The following is a 22,686-nucleotide window of genomic DNA, read 5'->3' as shown; positions in this document are numbered from 1 at the left end:
AGGGAATGGGGTATATATATAATCCTATATATTCAGTCCGCTCTCCAGATCCATGGGCTTGCCACCCATGGATTTGAGCATCCGCGGATGGCAAGCCCATGGAGGTGAGGGTGGCAATGGAAGAAGAGTAGAAGGAGGGAGGAAGAGTGGAGAAGAGGAAAGGAAAGGAGGACTAGCAGTGGCAGGGCGACGGAGGGGGGAAGAGGAAGAGGAGGGAGGCGGAGGAGGTGGGGAAGAAGTGGAGGAGGAGGAAGGGGAAAAGGGGAAGGAAGGGCCGTGGCAGTGGCGACAGGGGAAGAGTAGAGGTTGGGAAGAGGAGTAAGAAGAGGTACCCCTTGTCGCTCTGAGAGCGACAAAGGTGGCACCCGGAAGTAGGGGGCAAAGTGCCATTGTCCTCAATGTTGGCACAGCCACCATTGAGTACTATGGGACTTGGCCATCCACAGATTTTGGTATCCGCAAAGGGTCCAGAAAAATATCCTTAGCTGGAAGGAGATGATATGCATGTTAATCTGTGTGGTGGTCTGTGTTTGTCAGATAAACACAAGGATTTACATGCCAATCGCTTCCTCTCAGCCAAGAGCCACACAGGATATATACCCCACACACTTCCATGCCAGCATCCGCTGAAGATGCCAGCTTCAGATGGAGGTGAAACGTCAGGAATAGCTTCTTCCAGACCACGGCCACATAGCCCCAAGCCCCCCACCAAAAAGCCTTTTGGAAGGCTTCTTGAGAAATACAGTGTCCTCTGCCGATCCAAGGGGCCTCTGGCCCACAGCGACTGGAGACAAATTGGGTTGCGAAAGAATGATCTTGTCTTGCAAGTGAACGTCCAATTTCCTGGACTTTGGGAACCCCCCAGTTGCCCCATGGCCAGAAAGAGGAGGGGGGCAGCTGGCCAAAGAGACCCCTCCGTACCACCTGAACCGAGAAGAGAAACAGCAACATCCAAGCCTTGCTTTGCTTTTCTCCTGTATGGTTTTTAACGTTTTGCCTGGTGAAGAAGAAGCCAAAGGAACATAGAAAGCTTGCAACATGCAACATATAGTAGAGACAGATAAGAGAGTATTATGAGTATTATTAATTATTATTTATTTATTTATTTATTTATTTATTTATTTATTAAAAATATAGTGTTTCAACTGTGGGTTTCTGTGTTTTTCATTGTGTTTTCTATTTTAATGTGCTGTGTCCAGGATTGGTGTCACTCAGTGCATAACTTAGGGTGTCTCACACACAAACACGCACCATGGATCTCCTCCCATAGCAGACTGCATACCGTATCCTCCCTCCCTGAGGCCTTGCCATTCAACAGCAGACCAACACAGACATTCACATGGATATCGTTTCCTCCCAGCTGAGGGTCATTTCCAACTTATGGCGACCCTATCCTGGGGCTTTCTTGGCTATCCTCTGAGGTTGAGAGAGTGTGCCTTGCGCAGGAGCACCCGGTGGGTTCCATAGTCAAGCTGGGATTCAAACCCTGCTCTCCAGAGTCATAGTCCAAGGCTCAAACCACTACTAATACCCAACAGTCTTGCATAGAAACGGTCCTCCAGGAACCTCCCTGGATAAAATGATTACCAATTAAGGGGAAGGAAAGGAAGAGGAGAGAGACAGATGTGTTTTCAATCAAATTACACGCTCCAGCAAATAAAACACAACCAGCCTGAAGACCAACCAGCAATTGATAGAGCATCATCTAGGACAAGGGTGAGAATTTATCCAGGGCTGGTAGCCATGTTAGCCCTAGAGCAAAGCACAGCATCATCCAAAACAGCGATGCTTTTATGGGGCCAAAAAAGGTACCAGTCTTTTGTGGATTTTGAAGGGTGAGAAGGGTATGCAAGGGAAAGTGCAGCACTTTGAGAATGCCATTTGCAGCATAAGCTTTGGTAGCCTGAGTCTACTTCATCAGATGCATGTTGGAACTGTGCAGCCTGTGGGCCATATGTGGCCCATGGGGACCTTTCATGTGCCACAGGGTCCCCATCACAGTGCATAATGTTCGGCTAAAACGGTCCCTCTTTCACTACCTGCAGGATGTTGCCCACTCTTCCAGAAAAATCACTTTTCACAGATCCAGAAGTGATCTTCTGGTCATTTCCAGTTTCTTTAGAAACATGTGGCTTGTAAAGCCAGTTGTAAAAACAACAGGCAGAAATACACAAGATATAGGATGAAGGGGGCACCTGGCTTGATAATAGCACATGTGAAAAGGATCCAGGAGTCCTAGTAGACCACAAGTTGAACATGAGTCAAGAGGGTGATGCTGCAGAGGGAAAAGCCAATGTGATTCTAGTCTGCATCGATGGAAGCATAGTGTCTCGGTCGAGGGAAGTAATGGTGCCAGTCTTTTCTGCTTTGGTCAGGCCTCATCTGGAATAAAACTGTGTCCAGTTCTGGGCACCACCATTCAAAAAGGATGCGCACAAGATGGAGCATGTCCAGAGGTGGGCTTCCAAAATGGGGAAGGGTCTGGAAAGCATGTAGTCCTATGGGAAGCTGGGGATATTTAGCCTGGAAAAGAGACGGTTAAGGGATTAGTGTGGGGCAGGGGGAGGTATGGCGGTAGGAGAGTGGACCAGCGTTACAGAGGAAGGCGAGATCGATGCTTAATATGTATCCTTCCTTCCTGTCCCTCTTCTAACCAAAGAGATCTGAGGGTCATTCCAACCTACCACAAACCCTGTCTCTGCTCCTGTGCAACGCTAGGTCCATTAAAAACAAGACCCACATTATCTATGACTTGCTGGAGGATAACAACTGTGACCTGGCTTGCATTACTGAAACCTGGCTTGGGCCTGAAGGGGAAGCTGTGTGGGCTCAGGCCCTACCTGCCGGGTACTCAGTGAAGGACCAGACCAGGTTAGGTGGGCGGGGGGGGGGGGGTGTTGCCTTGATCCATAAGAACACCTTGTCTCTATCCAGGAACCATGTCAGACAAACCTCCTACATTGAGTGCATTTACTTGACCCTGAAGGCCAGGGACAGTCTAGGGATTCTGTTGGTCTTCCGGCCACCTCGTGCACTAACAGATTCCCTGACCGAGCTGACACAGTTGGTCTCGGAGCTGGTCCTGGAGTCCCCCAGGCTTTTGGTCCCGGGGGACCTCAACATCCCCTTCGCGACCAACTATATTCCATCAGGTGCGGCTCGGGAATTCATGGATACCATGACAGCCATGGGTCTGTCACAACTGGTCACGGGGCCCACACATTCTGCGGGTAATACACTTTTGTACGGACATGGAAATTCCGTGGGCGGAAATAACTAACATTTCTGCCCTGTCATGGACGGATCATTTCCTGGTGGAGGCAAAAATCAAGGCATCTACCCAGATCCCTCCCGGGGGTGGCGGACCCATTAGAATGGTCCACCCTCGAAGGCTGATGGAATCCAATAGGTTCCAAGAAGCCCTAGAGGGCTATATGGTTGAAAATGACGGCGATTCTGTTGATGCCTTGACTAACATCTGGGATACTGATCTCTCCAGGGCTATACACAGCATCGCTCCCAAGCGTCCTCTCAGGCCTGCTTCCAAAAAACAGCCCTGGTTCACAGAAGATCTCCGGGCTAGGAAGCGGGTGCTGTGACGTCTAAAGTGCGACTGGCGTAGACACCAGAGCTTACCCAACAAGGCTCTCCTAGACCTCCTATTGGAGGACTATGGAGAGGCGATAGATGCAGCAAAGAATTTGTTCTTTGCTGCACGCATCGCGTCGTCGGAGTCGCGTCCAGCAGAGCTGTTCAGGGTAGTCAGGGAGCTCACCCGGCTCCCCCCTGCCCTGAACCCTATATTGGAACCATCTAAAGCCTGCTGTGACCAATTTAACAACTTCTTCGCGGATAAAACCTCTCGGATAAGGGAAGGTCTTGATGCTAGTATTAGTGCAGATACCAGAGTAGAGGTTTCCAGAGCTTCCGTGGACTCGATTGTACTGGATCATTTTGAGTCTGTCAGCACCGAGGATGTGGACAAGATCCTTAGAAGTGTTAGGAAGACAACTTGCTCTCTCGATCCCTGTCCCTCATGGCTAGCGGCTCAGGGGAGGACGGTGGTAACTTCCATGTTACACCGCATAATTAATACATCACTGAGGGATGGGCAATTTCCATCTAGCTTAAAATTGGCCATTGTAAAACCCTTGCTAAAAAAGCCCTCCCTTGACCCCCTGATGCATAATAATTATCGGCCAGTATCGCTATTGCCATTTTTGGGGAAGGTGATCGAGAGGGCAGTTGCAATCCAGCTTCAATCGATCTTGGATGAAACGGATTATCTAGACCCATTTCAAACCGGCTTTTGGGCGGGCTACGGGGTTGAGACTGCTTGGTCGATGATTTCCGTCTGGGCATGGACAGGGGTAGCGTGTCCCTGTTAGTGCTCTCGGACATCTCAGCGGCTTTCGATACCATTGACCATGGTATCCTTCTGGAGTGCCTGGGGGAGTTGGGAATCGGGGGCACTGCGCTCCAGTGGTTCCAATCGTATCTCTCTGGGAGATTCCAGATAGTGCAGCTGGGGGACGTGTGCTCCGATAAGAGGGCCCTTACATCTGGGGTCCCTCAAGGAGCCATTCTGTCCCCCATGCTTTTCAACATTTACATGAAACCGCTGGGAGCGATCATCCGGAGACATGGGGCGCGGGGTTATCAGTACGCTGATGACACCCAAATAGTCTTCTCTATGTCTCCGACTGATGCAGTGACCGAGGATGGCGTCTCTCCTCTCGTGGCCTGTCTGGAGTCGGTAATGGGCTGGATGAGGGAAAACCGACTCAGTCTGAATCCAGAGAAAACGGAGGTGCTCGTGATAGGTTCTCCTGGCCCGGGGATGGCGGTGGTTCCACCTGTTCTGAACGGGGTCACGCTTCCCGTGAAGGACTCAGTACGCAGTCTGGGGGTGCTCCTTGACTCGTCGCTCCACCTTACATCTCAGGTGGATGCGATGGTCAGGAGCACCTGTTATCAGCTTCGGCTGATACGCCAGCTGCGTCCCTACTTGGGCCAGAGGGACCTTGAAACTGTAGTGCATGCTCTGGTAACCTCTCGCTTGGATTTCTGCAATGCGCTCTACATGGGGCAACCCCTGTACCATACCCGGAAGCTACAATTAGTGCAGAATATGGCAGCCCGACTGGTTACTGGCATACCCAGAGCCAGTCGCATAACACCAGTGCTTAAAGATTTGCACTGGCTGCATATTCGCTTCCGGGCGCAATACAAGGTGTTGGTTATTACCTATAAAGCCCTAAATGGCTTGGGCCCAGGATACCTTGAGGACCGCCTCTCCCCATACAATCCGCCCCGCACACTCAGGTCTGCCGGGAAGCAATTGCTAAGGGTTCCAGAGGCTAGATATGTCACCACCACGCAGAGAGCCTTTTCTACCTCGGCCCCCAAGCTCTGGAAACTCGCTTCCCGTCGAGCTCCGCTCGGCCGCCTCGCTGGAACAATTTAAAAAGGGGTTAAAAACACACCTATTCCAGCAGTCATGCCCTGACCCCTGATGACCCCTGATGTACTCCCTTCCTCTCTCCTCTCAGCAGCATTGTTGAGCTAGCGTGAGACTGTTTACTGTATGATTTGTTTTTATGACGTTTTTAATGGTTTTTATTGTTATATGTGTTGTGTTGTGAAACCGCCTTGATCTCTGGAAAGGCGGTATATAAATAAAATTTTATTATTATTATTATTATTATTATTATTATTATTATTATTTATTAAGAGGTGATAGGATAGCCCTGTTTAAACATTTGAAGGGATTTCATATTGAGCAAGCTTATTTTCTGCTGCTCCAGAGAACAAGACATGGAGCAAATAAATGGAAGCTACAGGAAAAGAGATTCCAGCTCAATATTAGGAGGAGCTTCATGATGGAGAAGAGAAGGTTAAGGGGTGACATGATGCCCATGTTTAAATATTTGAAGGGATGTCATATTGAGGAGGGAGCAAGCTTGTTTTCTGCTACTCCAGAGAATAGGATATGGATCAATGGATGCATACTACAGGAAAAGAGATTCCAGCTCAACATTAGGAGGAACAGTCCATTCTTTTTATACAGCTCTCTCGCAAGCCCTTCTCACTTCCAAAACACACTGCAGGGAAACATTCCGGTTTGAGACCCCTTTAACTGCCCTGGCTCAGTTCCAGGGAATCCTGGGAATTGTAGTTACTTCTGGCACCAGAGCTCTCCGGCGGAGAAGGCTCAATGTCTCCCAAAACTGCAGTTTCCGGAGTTCCCTAGCATTGAACCAGGGCAGTTAATGCGGTCTCAAACTGGATTATTTCTGCAGTCTGTTTGGGACCTGGGTGTTGTCTTTCCTCTGTCAATGGTCAGTTTTTCCTCCTGTCCTGGAGGCACAGATGGCAACAAGGCAAGCAGAAAGTGCTGGACTCACCAGATGAAGGCGGACCTGAGTTCCAAACACGAAGGAGGACCAGAAGGTTGCCTGGAGATGCAAAGATCCTTGAGGGCTGTCATGTTCTAGGCAGCCTAAAGAAAGAAAGACAGAAGAAGAAATCAGTCTCTCATTTAAGGACCTTTCTTTTTCTAAAGAAACTCTGGAAGCAGAAACGATGGAGTTTATCAAACGGGAGGAATTCCTCTTAAATTCAAATGAAAAGAAAGTGGGGCCAGAACGCATTCACTTAAAGTCGCTAGTTTAGCGCAATTGCGTTCGAACTGGCTTCCCATTGCCCCAAAATAGCATGCCATTGCATGTGGCAGTCTATCACGCAATAATGTGAAACCACAGGATTGCGTTCAGATTGCCATTGGTTTCTACTTCCAGTTTCCCTTGTCTGAGAAACTCCAGTAATAACACAGAAAGGATAGAGACAGATTCCTACCCCACAAATAAAGAAGAGGCTGTTGTCTCCACGGCGGAAGTCATTCAGTTTGTTTTGTTTGTTTAACTAGTTTGTTTTATTACGATGTAAAAACCACATAGATAAACTTACAAATCAAGCAACAAAACAAACAGCAAATCCAACCGCTACAAAGTGCCCCCCATTTAGAATCATAGAATCATAGAGTTGGAAGAGACCGCTAGGGCCATCTAGTCCAACCTCCTGCCATGCAGGAAATCTATATCAAAGCATCCCTGACAGGTGTCCATCCAGTCTCTGTTTAAAGACCTCTTTCATATAATGTCTTTTCCAAAATTGCAGTGACTCCCGTGGCGGCAGACACCCTTTTTTTCCTTATAAAAGATACAACTTTGAAATTACTCCTTTTACATAACCCTTTTTTAAAAAACACTTTAAGTCAACCTGCTAATTAACTGCTAATTAACAGCAATATCCCAGACTTCTTTATGCCATTCCTCTGTTTGGTAACCACCTTGGATTTTCCCGTTTTCTTGGCATTATCGATCTGGCTGCTGTCAATAAATATGTAATCAATTCCTTAAAAGCCTGAGCACATTTGATCTTGATAATAATGCAAAATCTGGGCTTTTTTCAAGATCTTGCCCCATGATCTCTCTTATCTCTGAAATAAAGCAGACTAATCCCACTTTAAGCGCTGCAACCCTTATGGATCCCTTGTGGGATTTGTAGATTTACAAGGTCTTTGGCCTTCTCTGCTGGTGCCTCACAAAACTAGGGTTCCCAGGACTCCATAGCACTGAGCCAGGGCAGTTAAAGCAACCAGTTAAGGCAGGGCCATTAAAACGGCCATTTGAGTTCCATTAGTTTTCCATTAGTTTTAGTTCCATTAGTTTTCCTAATTCTTTCTCTCAGGGCAAGATAAAGATTATGGCGGCCATTATGGGTCTCAGTGCAGAGCCCACCATTTTCCCCTCAGAGAAGGGTAAAGATTATGGCGACCATTTTGGTGTCAATGCAGAAGCCACCATTTCCCCCTCAAAGCAGCATAAAGATTATGGCAGCCATTTTGGGTCTCAGTGCAGAGCCCACCATTTCCCCTCAGAGCAGAGTAAAAATGGTGGCCATTTTAGATCTCAGTGCAGTATAAAAATTGAAGGTGGCCATTTGAGATCTCAGTGCAGAGACCACCATTTCCCCCTCAGAGCAGGGTAAAAATGGTGGCCATTTTGGATCTCAATGCAGTCCACCATTTTCCTCTCAGAGCAGGATAAAAAAATTCAAGGTGGCCATTTGAGGTCTCAGTGCAGAGCCCACCATTTTCCCCTCAGAGCAGGATAAAAATGGTGGCCATTTTGGATCTCAATGCAGTCCACCATCTTCCTCTCAGAGCAGGATAAAAATTGAAGGTGGCCATTTGAGGTCTCAGTGCAGAGACCACAATTTCCCCCTCAGAGCAGGGTAAAGATGGTGGCAATTTTGGATCTCAATGCAGTATAAAAATTGAAGGTGGCCATTTGAGGTCTCAGTGCAGAGACCACCATTTCCCCCTCAGAGAAGGGTAAAGCTGGTGGCCATTTTAGATCTCAGTGCAGTATAAAAATTGAAGGTGGCCATTTGAGGTCTCAGAGCAGAGACCACCATTTCCCCCTCAGAGCAGGGTAAAGATGGTGGCCATTTTGGATCTCAGTGCAGTCCACCATTTTCCTCTCAGAGTAGGATAAAAATTGAAGGTGGCCATTTGAGGTCTCATTGCAGAGACCACCTTTTCTCCCTCAGAGCAGGGAAAGATGGTGGCCATTTTGGATCTCAGTGCAGTCCACCATTTTCCTCTCAGAGCTGGACAAAGATGGTGGCCATTTGGGGGTCTCAGTGCAGAGACCACCATTTCCCCCTCAGAGCATGATAAAAATTGAAGGTGGCCATTTGGGGTCTCAGTGCAGAGACCACCATTTCCCCCTGAGAGCAGGACAAAGATGGTGGCCATTTGGGGTCTCAGTGCAGTCCACCATTTTCCTCTCAGAGCTGGACAAAGATGGTGGCCATTTGGGGTCTCAGTGCAGAGACCACCATTTCCCCCTCAGAGCATAATAAAAATTGAAGGTGGCCATTTGAGGTCTCAGTGCAGAGACCACCATTTCCCCCTGAGAGCAGGACAAAGATGGTGGCCATTTGGGGTCTCAGTGCAGAGACCACCATTTCCCCCTGAGAGCAGGACAAAAATGGTGGCCATTTGGAGTCTCAGTGGAGCCCACCATTTTCCCCTCAGAGCAGGATGAAAATTATGGCGCCCATTTTGTGTCTCAGTGCAGAACTATGATGAATTAGGACCACAAATGAAATTATGAATTATGACACTTTTAAATGCATGGATCGGAAGGATCGTTTTAGTATTGTGTAGTCTAGTCATAGAATGTTTTTAGATGTAATGTGGAAGATGGTGATGTGATAGGATGTTTTTTGTATTTGTGATGATATTACCATCATTTCATTTTGTTTTTGTTTATTTGTTGTTGTTGTTTGCTTTTTTACTTTTCTTTTTGTGTTTGTATTTTACTTTTTTTTATTTGATTTGATGTATTATGTTAATAAATAATAAATAAATAAAGTTTTTATTTATATACCGCACCTTCCTCAGATCAGGGCAGTTTACACAAGTTACAATTACACATACAATGCATTAAAAACAAACACCATACAGTATACAATAAAATAAATTTTATTTTATTTTTCAATTTTATGTGCTATGTGTTTTGATAAATGTTATAATTCTCAATAAAATTTCTATTTAAAAAAACAATATAGGGTATTGTTATTAATAGAGAGTATTATTAGGGTATTGGAGAGGGGTATTTCTACAGCAGAATTAGAAACTACATGGGCCTACAACTCCTGTAGCCAGTTTGGAGAGAAACTGCATAAAATGCCATGCCAGTATGGCATTATGGTTTGGGCATTGGACAGTGACTCTAGAGACCAGGGTTCAAATCCTGACTCGGCCACAAAAACCCTGTTAATAACCTTGGCCAAGTCACACTGCCTCAGCCTCAGAGGATGGCTATGGCAAACCCCCCCTTTAAAGGAATGGAAAATCAAGATTTGCTATTTGGAATTTATACTTATTTTGGAATATTTTCAAGCCGTGGATGCTTGAATCCATGGATAAAAGAACTGTGTATGTTCTTGGGATGTATTAAATGAGGTTTTACTACATAAATGTCAGACCCAGTGCCTCTTAGTCCCTAGAATCAATTGATCTTGGATCAATTTTCCTCACATTTTCTTTTCATTCCTGGATCTAGTGTTACAAACAGAATAATAAACAGGCCGAGCTTTATTAAATAAAATTCCAGTCATAAAATTCACATTCTATTACTATTATTATTATTACTATTATTAATATGCCTTGAAACAACAGGAAAAATATTTTGATTTGACAGAGTTCAGGTGACAGTTGGAGGTTGCCAGTTGGCACTTTGGAATGTGTAAGTTGACAGTTGGAAGTTTCGGTTGGCTGTGAGCGCATAGCTGCTTTGCTACTATGAGTTTGTGTGGATTAAGTTTGGAGCTGTGAAGCAGATTATAAATCTCATATCTATATATCTATATCTAAAAGAAAAATTTAAGGTAGATCAGAAAGACAATTCAATAACTAAAGAGGATTCAGAACTAGAGAATATTCTAAAATCCCAAAATAAGGGGCTGCTATCTAGAATATATAAATTTTTAATAAAAATTGAACTAGAAAGTGAAGTAATTAAAAGTAACATGATAATATGGGCGCAAAATATTGGTCACAATATTGAATTGGAACAATGGGAGTTTACCTGGAGTAGAAGATTAAAATATACAAGAAGCCAAAATTTAAAAGAGAATTATTATAAGATGTTCTACAGATGATATATAACACCAGATAAATTGGCTAAAATATATGGAATTAATAATAAATGCTGGAAATGTCAAAAAGAAAAAGGGACCTTCTTTCATAGTTGGTGGACCTGCCCCAAAATCAAAAAGTATTGGCAGTTAATTCATAAATCAATTTGTAATATATTGAAAATAAATCTTAAATTTATACCTGAAACATTTTTGTTAAATATATTGGACAAGACATTAGAAAAAAATCTTGGTAAAATAATATTCTTTTTGATTTACCTCCTGGGCTAATATCCTATACCTCTTAATCTTTTGAGTAGTTAGTTCCCTATGTATAGGGTTGTCATAATTGTCCCTTTAAGGCCCTCCATTTTTCTTAAATGTCCTACATTTTGGGCTGAGTTTTGTCCTGCAGTTGTCCTACAGTTTGGTCTAGAATTTGTCCTACATTTTGTCCCGGGTTTTAGTGGACAATTATGGCAACCCTACCTATGTATAACAATAATTTATTCAATCCCTTATTCCACATATTCCTCTTTAATATATACTATCGTTCTCAGAGGCAATTAATGATCTAATCAGAAACTGAAATATACTGCCCATAAATGCTAAACTTCCATTAAGTACTACATCTGAATCCTCTTTTTTAGTCCTTTTAATCCTCCTTTTAATATAGTTTAATCAATTTCTTTATATACGAAATACTAACAATTAAATAGGACAGAAATATCCAATAGTCAAAATTCTATAGGTTAATTTTTATCCCCTTCTCATCAGTTATCAATTGTAACTCTATGTCTAAATACTGTAATACATTTATTGTCTAATGTCTAAATAATGTTTCCCTATATAATCTTAACATAACTTCAAAGTTTCATGGTTGGGTAGAGTAGCCATCATTAAGATGGCTATTACGTATTCTAATCAACGGTTCACCTTTTCGCAAATGGGAGAAAGACCTTGCAAAATGTATCTGGTGCATAAAAAACCCATATTGAAGATGAAAGCATTGTACGATGCAACGGAAAGAGGTGGTCTGGCTGTACCAGACTCAAAATGGTATAGCTAAGCATGTGTTCTAGTCTGGCTGATGGACTGGTTGAGATTAGATCATAAAAGAGTGATCAGTTTAGAAAACATTGATTTAAAATTTGGGCTGCACGGGTCCCTCGTCTTCTATGATAAAATAAACATTAAAATGGATGCTAGCTTTAAAAATCACATAATTAGGAAATTGTTGACAAGAATTTGGTGTAAATTTTTAAAACTCTGGTGTAGAAATGTACCTCCATGGGCCTCTTCCAATGAAGCTCTCTTCAGCAGGGAAGTGTTAAAAGAGGACTTATGGGTAACTGATGAAGATGTAACTAAAATGCAAGATGAGAGAAGAATTATGACATCCCAAGAAGAGCTAAGAGAGGAAGGGTACAAATGCAACTGGTTTGCATATCTGCAAATGAAGGAGAGATTCAAAGCAGATGAAGAATTATGGAATGGGGAAAATAGATGCGGAATTTGAAAAAATAGTTAAACCCCCCCCAAAAAAAAACAAATTTCAAATCTTTATAAACTAATTCGCAAAGTAGAAATGGAACCTGAAACAATAAAAGATGATATGATTAATTGGGCAAAGGAAGTGAAAGAACCTATCCAGTTTACCATTTTCACAGGCTGTACCCCACCTTGAAGCCTAATAAGGAGGATTGATGCCCTGGGGTTCAGGCGGGAGAAATGGGAATCACCACTAGGCCTGAAGACCCCTCTCTATCTCTCTCTTCTTTCCTCCTTCTAGGGCGCATGTCTTCAATGAACATCCCACCGTTGCTGATTTTGGCAGCCTTTACACCCTTTACCCTTCTAGAGAGGGAAATTATTTTGTGAAGGTGAGGGGGGGATTCTTGGAAGAATTGGGGTTTTAATGTAATTTTTAGTCTTGTGAGCCGCTTTGGGTCCCTTTCGGGGAGAAAGGCGGCATAGAAACAAAACAGAAATGAATGCATAATCAAGTAAGACTTGAAGGCACAAACACACACAGACACACATCAAAAGGCACAGGTTTACCTTGCCTCTTTGGTTTGTTTTATACAGCTTTCTTGCAATGAGGTTTTCCTGGGGACAGTGCCCAAATTCCCCAGAAGAAGGCCCTTCCTCAGAGGGTCGACTCCCTATGTTCCCTGCGTCTGGCCCATGGCTGCGACCCCCCTCTGATCCAGATGATGGAGAAGGTGGGAAACCACGGGGAAATCCCAAAAGGTAAAGCAATGGCAACCTTCACGCAGACTGCAAGGATTCTATGGTTGCTGAAAGGCTATGTCTATAGATTGGGAGTGTTTTCTCTCTCTCTGAATGTCAACTTAGGTAGATGCCAGGGCTGGGACTGCCTGCTTTGGCTGATATGCCAAGTGTGGCCCTTCCTAGAATCTGGGGACCTAAAGATGGGTAGTGCATGGTTTACGTTGCCTCTTTTGTTTGTTATATACAGCTTTCTTGCAATGAGGTTTTCCTGGGGACAGTGCCCAAATTCCCCAGAAGAAGGCCCTTCCTCAGAGGGCCGACTCCGTCTGCTCCCTTCGATTGGGCTACGGATGCAAACACCCCCTGATCCAGATGATGGACAAGGTGGAAAGCCACGGGGAAATCCCGAAAGGTAAAGCAATGGCAACCTTCACGCAGACTGCAAGGATTCTATGGTTGCTGAAAGGCTATGCCTAGAGAAACCATAGCATCGTTGCCGTCTGCGTGGTTGAGATCTTTTCTCTCTCTCCAAATGTCATCTTAGGTAGATGCCAGGGCCGGGAGGGCCTGCTTTGGCTGATATGCCAAGTGTGGCCCTTCCTAGAATCAGGGCACCTAAAGATGGGTAGCGCTTGCGCTGGGAACCTCAAGGCAATACCTTGCTCTACCTTTCTAGCAAGTCCAGAAACTACAGCTGGTTCATACTATGGCATCCAGACAGAATCACTGGGTAATACTTGCCCATAGAGAATCATTGGGGAATATTTGCCCATAGAGAATCATTGGAGGATATTTGCCCATAGAGAATCATTGGGGAATATTTGCCCATAGAGAATCATTGGGGAATATTTGCCCATAGAGAATCATTGGGGAATATTTGCCCATAGAGAATCATTGGGGAATATTTTCCCATAGAGAATCATTGGGGAATATTTGCCCATACAGAATCATTGGGGAATATTTTCCCATAGGGAATCATGGGGGAATATTTGCCTATAGGGAATCATTGGGGAATATTTTCCCATAGAGAATCATTGGGGAATATTTGCCCATAGAGAATCATTGGGGAATATTTGCCCATAGAGAATCATTGGGGAATATTTGCCCATAGAGAATCATTGGGGAATATTTGCCCATAGAGAATCATTGTGGAATATTTTCCCATAGAGAATCATTGGGGAATATTTTCCCATAGAGAATCATTGGGGAATATTTGCCCATAGAGAATCATTGGGGAATATTTGCCCATAGAGAATCATTGGGGAATATTTTCCCATAGAGAATCATTGGGGAATATTTGCCCATAGAGAATCATTGGGGAATATTTGCCCATAGAGAATCATTGGGGAATATTTGCCCATAGAGAATCATTGGGGAATATTTGCCCATAGAGAATCATTGTGGAATATTTTCCCATAGAGAATCATTGGGGAATATTTTCCCATAGAGAATCATTGGGGAATATTTGCCCATAGAGAATCATTGGGGAATATTTGCCCATAGAGAATCATTGGGGAATATTTTCCCATAGGGAATCATTGGGGAATATTTGCCTATAGGGAATCATTGGGGAATATTTTCCCATAGAGAATCATTGGGGAATATTTGCCCATACAGAATCATTGGGGAATATTTTCCCATAGGGAATCATGGGGGAATATTTGCCTATAGGGAATCATTGGGGAATATTTTCCCATAGAGAATCATTGGGGAATATTTGCCCATAGAGAATCATTGGGGAATATTTGCCCATAGAGAATCATTGGGGAATATTTGCCCATAGAGAATCATTGGGGAATATTTGCCCATAGAGAATCATTGTGGAATATTTTCCCATAGAGAATCATTGGGGAATATTTTCCCATAGAGAATCATTGGGGAATATTTGCCCATAGAGAATCATTGGGGAATATTTGCCCATAGAGAATCATTGGGGAATATTTTCCCATAGGGAATCATTGGGGAATATTTGCCTATAGGGAATCATTGGGGAATATTTTCCCATAGAGAATCATTGGGGAATATTTTCCCATAGAGAATCATTGGAGAATATTTTCCCATAGAGAATCATTGGGGAATATTTTCCCATAGAGAATCATTGGGGAATATTTTCCCATAGAGCGTCATTGGGGAATATTTTCCCATAGAGAGTCGTCTGTTATCCCCTCTGTTGTAAACCGCTCAGATTCCCAGTGATTGGGCGGTATATAAATAGATCATATTATTATTATTATTATTATTATTATTATTATTATTATTGCCCATAGGGAATCATTGGGGAACTCTGCTCTGCACCAGGAATAAGGGAAATTCCTGGCCTGGGTTTCTGTCGGGATAAATGGCAGTCACCACTAGGCATGAAGACCCTTCTCTCACTCTCTCCTCTTTCGTCCTTTTAGGGCCCGTGTGTTCAAATATGGACGAACATCCCACCTTCCCCAGTTTTTGCAGCATTGCCCTTTATCGCTGCTCAGAGGGGAACTATTTTGTTAACTTTTATTTTTATTGGCTTTTTCTTTTACAACCCTCTTTACAAGAAGCGTCTTATAGACATACATTTCTGTTCTTTTCCTTGTCCTCTCCCTATCCCTCCCTTTCCTCCCACCTCTGGAGTCCACCAGCCAGACGCCCGTGGCCACATCCACCACCACAGAGCCACCTATGGAGTCTGCCAGTCAGACGCCTGTGGCCACATCCACCACCACACAGCCACCTATGCAGTCTACTGGCCAGCCTGTGGCTACATCCACTGCCACAGAGCCACCTCTGGAGTCCACCAGCCAGATGCCCGTGGCCACATCCACCAGCACAGAGCCAACGCCAGAATCTGTCGGTCAGCCTTCTACAACTGTGGCTACCCCCACCACTCCGCCGCCAACTCTGGAGCCTGTGCAAGAAGGTGTCAGCACTGAAAGCCACACCATCATCATGCCAGGAAAGAGCACCACAGGATCTCTTTCCCAGCAGTCGGGGACTGAAGCAACCAAGACCAAGCCCTTGACGGACTTATTATTGGAGTCTGTGCTGGAGCTTCTGGTCCCCAGTGCTGCCAGGCCAAAGATACAAGGCTGTTGGGGAAAGTAATCTCTTCGGAGACTGCGCCGCCTGTGGAGCATGCTCAACCCACCTCCGCTTCAACAACCACATCAGGATCTGTTGTTCCCAAGCGGACCAGCACCACGGCATAATCATCTGCCCAGTCCACCACCATATCCTCTGTTACCAACGGCAGTACCGTGCTGGACATCTAATAACCTAGAACACCCAGCAACCAATCATACCTTTATTGGACCACCCAAAATGCCCAGTATGCATGTTACATGCTTTTATTGTTTATTATTTATTTATTTATTAAAAATATAGTGTTTCAACTGTGGGTTTCTGTGTTTTTCATTGTGTTTTCAATTTTAATGTGCTGTATCCAGGATTGGTGTCACTCAGTGCGTAACTTAGGGTGTCTCACTCACAAACACGCACCATGGATCTCCTCCCATAGCAGACTGCATACCGTATCCTCCCTCCCTGAGGCCTTGCCATTCAACAGCAGACCAACACAGACATTCACATGGATATCGTTTCCTCCCAACTGAGGGTCATTTCCAACTTATGGCGACCCTATCCTGGGGCTTTCTTGGCTATCCTCTGAGGCTGAGAGAGTGTGCCTTGCGCAGGTGCACCCAGTGGGTTCCATAGTCAAGCTGGGATTCCAACCCTGCTCTCCAGAGTCATAGTCCAAGGCTCAAACCACTACTAATACCCAACAGTCTTGCATAGAAACGGTCCTCCAGGAATCTCCCTGGATAAAATGATGACCAATTAAGGGGAAGGAAAGGAAGAGGAGAGAGACAGATGTGTTTTCAACCAAATTACATGCTCCAGCAAATAAAACACAACCAGCCTGAAGACCAACCAGCAATTGATAGAGCATCATCTAGGACAAGGGTGAGAATTTATCCAGGGCTGGTAGCCATGTTAGCCCTAGAGCAAAGCACAGCATCATCCAAAACAGCGATGCTTTTATGGGGCCAAAAAAGGCTCCACTGTTTTGTGGATTTTGAAGGGTGAGAAGGGTATGCAAGGGAAAGTGCAGCACCTTTGAGAATGCCATTTGCAGCATAAGCTTTGGTAGCCTGAGTCTACTTCATCAGATGCATGTTGGAACTGTGCAGCCTGTGGGCCGTATGTGGCCCATGGGGACCTTTCATGTGCCACAGGGTCCCCATCACAGTGCATAATGTTCGGCTAAAACGGTCCCTCTTTCACTACCTGCAGGATGTTGCCCACTCTTCCAGAAAAATCACTTTTCACAGATCCAGAAGTGATCCTCTGGTCATTTCCAGTTTCTTTAGAAACATGTGGCTTGTAAAGACTGTTGTAAAAACAACAGGCAGAAATACACAAGATATAGGATGAAGGGGGCACCTGGCTTGATAATAGCACATGTGAAAAGGATCCAGGAGTCCTAGTAGACCACAAGTTGAACATGAGTCAAGAGGGTGATGCTGCAGAGGGAAAAGCCAATGTGATTCTAGTCTGCATCAATGGAAGCATAGTGTCTCGGTCGAGGGAAGTAATGGTGCCAGTCTTTTCTGCTTTGGTCAGGCCTCATCTGGAATAAAACTGTGTCCAGTTCTGGGCACCACCATTCAAAAAGGATGCGCACAAGATGGAGCATGTCCAGAGGAGGGCCTCCAAAATGGGGAAGGGTCTGGAAACCATGAAGCCCTATGAGAAGCTGGTTATGTTTAGCCTGGATGAGAGACGGATAAGAGGTGATAGGATAGCCCCGGTTAAACATTTGAAGGGATGTCATATTGAGGAGGGAGCAAGTTTGTTTTCTGCTGCTCCAGGGAATAGAACATGGAGCACATAGATGGAAGCTACAAGGAAAGTGATCCAACTCAACATTAGGAAGAATTTCCTGATAGTGATATTAAATATGTGAAAGGATGCCATACTGAGGAAGGAGCAAGCGTGTTTTCTGCTGCTCCAGAGAACAGGACAGAGGGCAGGAGAGAAAAACGAACCCTTGACCAAAGAAATGTTAACAGTGGAACAACAGAGCACTATATTCTCATGCAGCAGGGCCTCTCAATCTGGAAGAAAGGAATTAAAATGTAGATTTTGTTGGTGTTTCGTAGTTACGAGAATTTGGGACAAAAGGCATTAGAAGTCAACATACAGGTAATTCACCTTGATTCGATAGGTCTACTCTTTTTGGGTCCAACGAGCGTTATGGCCAAAGAGAGCTGTGCTTCAAAAAGCCATGTAAGGCGCACTGGTGGTGCAGTGGTTCAAATGCCGGTTACTGCCGCCACAAGGTTGTGAGTTCGATCCCAGGGGCTCCAAGGTTGGCTCATCCTTTCGTAAGTCAGTCAAAGGAGTCCCCAGCTTGTTGGGGGCAATTGGCTTACCGATTGTAAACCGCTTAGAGAGTGCTGTGTTCGCTGAGAAGCAGTACAGGGAATGTACACGCGATTGCTATGTGCCCACAGTGGCCAGGGATTGCGTCTTGATTCTCACCCAGGATCTGATTCTCCCTCTCAGAAGGAAAAAAAAATACCTTCTAAAAACAGGCTTATTATTCTAAAACACCTCCTCGCTGTTTGCAACTGGGTTATACCCATAAGGGTGACCTAACGCCAGAGCCAACAACATTGCACAGCCATCCATGTTAGGCATTTGGGGACGGTTCCCTTTCAAAACGTGCAGCTGTTTTTAAGGTCAAACAGACTTAAGGGGCTTTATAGCAGCAAACAATAGAGACCCACCGGCTGCCAAAGAGAGGCTTTCCTCACTCAGATGGTGGTCCAGTGGAGGAAGGGACGTGATCCAATTTTACGGGATCCTCCGACATGTTTCAAGGAGAGCTGGCAGCTATTTCGGCCGTATTAAAGATTGGCATCTGATTCCTGGCGGCCGTCTGGAACATATATCTATTCCCTCCCCCCCCCCCACATGATCAAAGAAGTTATGCAACATAGGCATGGAGGATCAGAAGGGGCAAAGGAGGCACTATGCCAACCTTGGCAAGGGCATGTCCACCCCCAGCCCCTGCCAAAGCACGCTCCGTGCCATCTCAAAATGGAGGAGATGCAAGCCACGGACCTTTCTAGGATGGGGAAAATCCTTTGGATGTTAAAGTACAGGATTTGTACACAAGCACAGGAGAAATAAGCCACCTTTGCAGATTTGACTCCCGCGGATTTGATTGTTCACGGATTTGTTCAACATGTTGGACATCTAGGCTGCGTGACTCTGTGGTCAAGGTCCACCCAAAGGCTGCGTGACTCTGTGGTCAAGGTCCACCCAAAGGCTGCATGACTCTGTGGTCAAGGTCCACCCAAAGGCTGCATGACTCTATGGTCAAGGTCCACCCAAAGTCACACTGGAAGACCTAGAGCTTCCTAGAGAGAATGGATCCACAGGTGCATTTATTTCATTCATTTATGCCACTGTTCTCCCAGAAAGGGACCCAAAGGTGACTCACGAATAAAGATATCATTGGTAAAGATATTAAATGAATTGTTTTACAGGGCTTTATTGGGGAAATGTATACCCGTTTGCGCTGGCTGTGTGCCGTAATATAGATATATACCCGTTTAACCATCCAGGGCTAGATCGGTTGTTTTGATTTTTACAGTGGACTGAATATCAAAAACATATGGGAAGTGGGGGGCTGAAAAAGTTTGGGAAGGACTGGGGCTGCATCCGCACTGCGGAAATACTCTAGCGTGACACACAGAATCACAGAGTTGGAAGAGACCCCGGGGCCATCCTGTCCAACCCCATTGTGCCATGCAGGAACTCTAAGTCAAAGCATCCCTGACAGATGGTCATCCAGTCTCTGTTTAAATTATTATTATTGAATCACAGACTTGGAAGAGACTACAAGGGTCATCCCTTGTGGGATATGTATCACAATCCTTTGGAATGGCTTTAATGTTTGGCCAGCCCCGTCCTTAATTTCTGAGCAGTTGCCAAGGACCGTGGGGACACAGTGGCGATGGTTCTTCTGCTCTGCACCAGGAATAAGGAGAATTCCTGCCCTGGGGTTCAGGCGGGAGAAATGGTAATTGCCACGAGGCATGAAGACCCTTCTCTTCCTAGGAACCTCAATGAACATCCCACCATTCCTGATTTAGCAGCCTTGCCCTTAACAGAGGGGAACTAATAATTGCCATGGATCAATGCTACATCATTTTGGGATTTGTAGTTTTGTGAGGTGATCGGCCTTCTCTGTCTGGTGCCCCAACAAAGGACAATTCCCAGGATCTTCATAGCACTGGGCCACAGCGTGTCCCTGTTGGTGCTCTTGGACATCTCAGCGGCTTTCGATACCATAGACCATGGTATCCTTCTGGGGCGCCTGGCAGAGGTGGGAATCGGGCGCACTGCGCTCCAGTGGTTCCGGTCCTACCTCTCCGGGAGGTCCCAGATGGTGCAGCTGGGAGACGTGTGCTCCGATGAGAGGGCCCTTAAAACCGGGGTCCCTCAAGGAGCCATTCTGTCTCCCATGCTATTTAACATTTACATGAAACCGCTGGGAGAGATCATCCGGAGACATGGGGCGCGGGGTTATCAGTACGCTGATGACACCCAAATAATCTTCTCTATGTCTCCGACTGACGCAGTGACTGAGGATGGCGTCTCTCCTCTCGTGGACTGTCTGGAGTCAGTAATGGGCTGGATGAGGGAAAACCGACTCAAGCTGAATCCAGAGAAAACGGAGGTACTTGTGATAGGTTCCCCTGGTCCAGGAATGGCGGTGGTTCCACTTGTCCTGAACGGGGTCACGCTCCCTGTGAAGGACTCCGTGCGCAGTCTGGGGGTGCTTCTTGACTCGTCCCTTCACCTGACTGCTCAGGTGAATGCGACGGTCAAGAGCACCTGTTATCAGCTTCGGCTTATTCGCCAGCTGCGCCCATACCTGGCCCAGAGGGACCTTGAAACTGTGGTACACGCCCTGGTAACCTCGACACTGGATTTCTGCAATGGACTCTACATGGGACAGCCCTTATACCAAACGCGGAAGCTTCAAATGGTGCAGAACATGGCAGCTAGGCTGGTTACTGGTACGTCCAGGGCCAGCCATATAACACCGGTTTTAAAAGACCTCCATTGGCTGCCCATTCACTTCCGGGCGCAATATAAGGTGTTGGTGATGACCTATAAAGTCCTAAATGGCTTGGGCCCAGGATACCTGAAGGACCGCCTCTCCCCGTACATTCCGCCTCGCACCCTCAGAACATCTGGGCAGCAACTACTTAGGGTTCCCGGGGCGAGATTATCCTCCACCTCTAGGAGGTCCTTTTCCATCGCCGCCCCGGCCCTTTGGAATACGCTGCCCATAGAACTCCGCTCAGCTACCTCCCTGGCCCAATTCAAACGGGATTTGAAGACCTACCTGTTTCAAATAGCATTCCCCGATTAAGGCCCTATAGGCCCCCCCCGCCGCACAGGCAACGGATTGGCTAACCCGGGGGCTTTTGCTTTTGTTTTTGTTTTTTGTTTCTGTTTTGATTTCGTTTATTGTATGATTTATGTAATTTTTGGTATGGTTTTAATTGAATATTGTGTATTTTAACTGCTGTAAACCACCCTGATCTTATGGAAGGGCGGTATACAAATAAAATTTTTATTATTTATTTATTTATTATTATTACAGCATTTAAGGTGGTGCAAACCTGGAGGCTTTGGATACAGCCTAGACAGGGAGAGCAAGGTGCGTGATGTCACAAACACCTATTTGTGCTTTACTCCACTGAGTAGCAACTTCCCTTTGCTCCTCTGGTCCTGCAGTGCCAGAGCTCTGGAGCGCAGCACATGCCTCTGTCTGGCAAGATGTGGGGCCAAGCGGCTGCACAACTCCTCCTTGCTTGGGGTAAGGGATCAGGGTTCTTTCCCATCTGCTTCCTTATTTGCATGACTATGGTTTGCTATTATTTTAGCTATTATTATTATTATTATTATTATTATTATTATTATTTGCTATTTGACTATCATTTGCTATTGATTGCCTGTTTTATTGAACCCTTTCCTGTACTGTGAAGTCAAAGGTTTTCATGGCCGGCATCCATGGTTTCTTGTGGGTTTTTCAAGCTATATGGCCATGTTCTAGAACATTTTCTTCCTGACGTTTCGCCAGCATCTCTGCAGAGAATGCTTTCCTGGACAAAGTGGGGTGTATATATATATTGTGTGAGCCTGGGAATATATACACCCAACTTTCTCCAGGCAATGCATCCTCTGAAGATGCCAGCCAGATGCTGGCGAAACGTCAGGAATAAACTCTTCTAGAACACGGCCACATAGCCCGAAAAACCCACAAAAACCCTTCCCTGTATTGTTATGTATTATGCATATGTATTATGCTGTTATTTCATAGACTGTACATCACAGGCAGCTTGACTCTTAACTATTCTATTGTTTGTATGTACAGGGCTGTGCAAATCTGGAGTGCTATATAGTAATAATAAAACCATTGGGGGATACTTGTCCATAGAGAATCATTGGGAAATATTTGCCCATATAGAATCATTGGGGAATACCTTCCTATACAGAATCATTGGGGGATACTTGCTTATAGACAATCATTGGTGATACTTGCCTATAGAGATCATTGGGGAATTCCTGCCTATAGAGAATCATTGGGGAATATTTACCCATAGAGAATCATTGAGGAATGCTTGCCTGTAGAGAATTATTGGGGAATACTTGCCTATAGAGAATCATTGG

Source organism: Sceloporus occidentalis, unplaced genomic scaffold, assembly GCF_023333645.1.
Source record: "Sceloporus occidentalis isolate IW3139 unplaced genomic scaffold, rSceOcc1.0.p SCAF_64, whole genome shotgun sequence".
Lineage (NCBI taxonomy): Eukaryota > Metazoa > Chordata > Lepidosauria > Squamata > Phrynosomatidae > Sceloporus > Sceloporus occidentalis.
Note: the sequence above shows the minus strand (reverse complement) of the source record.